General features: G+C 41.0%; 1 pseudogene; it reads right to left on the bottom strand.

Moving 5' to 3' along the window:
* Positions 1-480: 480 nt before the first annotated feature.
* On the bottom strand, positions 481-929 carry LOC100657912 (small ribosomal subunit protein uS12-like; annotated as a pseudogene).
* Between the last annotated feature and the right edge of the window lie 615 nt (positions 930-1,544).

Genomic DNA, 1,544 nt, shown 5'->3' with positions numbered 1-1,544 from the left:
CAGGCACATACACGAAAAAAATTGAAAATCTGGACTTCACCAAAATAAAAAAAAATTTTATGCTTCAAAGAACACTATCAAGAAAGTGAAAAGACAAGCCACAGAATGGAAGAAATTTTATTGTTGTTGCAAATCATATATCTGATAAAACTTGTATGTAGAATATAAAAAGAACTCTTACAGCTCAATAACAAAAAAGATAAATAACCCAATTAAAAATGGGCAATTCAATAGACATTTTTCCAAAGAAGATACACAAACGGCCAATATGCAAATGAAAAGATGTTCAACATCATTACTCATGAGGGAAATGGAAACTGAAATCACAATGAGATACGATTTCACATCCTCTAAACCAAACCCAAACCCACTGCAGTAGACTCATAGCCATCCTATGGGACAGAATAGAACTGTCCCATAGGATTTCCAAGGCTGTAATCTTTTTCTCTTTTTTTTCTGGAACATGAAAATTTATTACTGTCACATTTTCATCATCAAAAACTGTGATCTTGGCCTTTCCTTTTTGCCTTTGTAGAGGGCCGAGGGAGAGATGTTGGCTACTTTGACAATCTTAAAGTGGACTCCAGGAATGTCACCAACAGCATGACCTTTGCGACCAGATCCAACAACCTGAATTTCATGGTTTTCCTCAATAAAATTCAAGCAACTGTCGTTGGGTACAAAGGCTGTGATTTTCTTGCCGTTCTTTATCAGCTGAACTCTGACACACTTCCTAATGGCAGAATCTGGCTGTTTGGCTTCAACCCCTTCTTTTTCCAACACAACTCTCTTTGCATGGGAAGTGTCTCCAAAGGGGTTGGCCTTCAGAGCTGTGCCCAAATAGGCTTTTTTGTACTGTTTATCATGCCACTTCTGGTTCCATCAGTGGCAAGCTTCCTGGCAGTACAGACATCTCAACACTTACCCATGTTGATGGTACCACAGCTCCCAGCGAAAAGCCAAGGCTGTAATCTTCACAGAAGTAAACTGACATATATTTCTCTTGTGGAGCAGCTGGTGGGTTTGAACCACTGACCTTTCAGTTCGCAGCCCTATGCTTAACCACTGCACTACCAGGACTCCTTTCACACCCACTAGGATGGTTATGATTAAAAAAAAAAGATAATTAGGGTCCTGGACAGAGCTGGAGAAAAATGTTGAACAAAATTGTAACTCACAAAAAAAGATCAGACTTGCTGGCCCAACAGAGACTAGAGAAACCCCTAGAGTATGGCTGTAAATCTTTATGGAAGCAGACTGCCACGTTTTTCTCCCATGGAGTGACTGGTGGGTTCAAACCTTCTGGTTAGCAGCTGAGTACTTTAACCACTGTGTCACCAGGGCTCCTTAGAGTTACCATAACCCCTTGGCATCAAGTCTACTTTGACTCACAGCAACCCTATAGGACAACGTAGAACTGCCCTATAGGATTTCCAAGGAGCGCCTGGTGGATTAGAACTACCAAATGCCGATCTTTAGGTTAGCAGCTGTAGCTCTTAACCGCTACACCATCAGGGTTTCCAGAGTTACCATATGACCTCATA

The sequence above is a fragment of the Loxodonta africana genome, chromosome 10 (genome assembly GCF_030014295.1).
Source record: "Loxodonta africana isolate mLoxAfr1 chromosome 10, mLoxAfr1.hap2, whole genome shotgun sequence".
Taxonomy (NCBI): Eukaryota; Metazoa; Chordata; class Mammalia; order Proboscidea; family Elephantidae; genus Loxodonta; species Loxodonta africana.
This window is presented reverse-complemented; position numbering and strand designations above follow the sequence as displayed.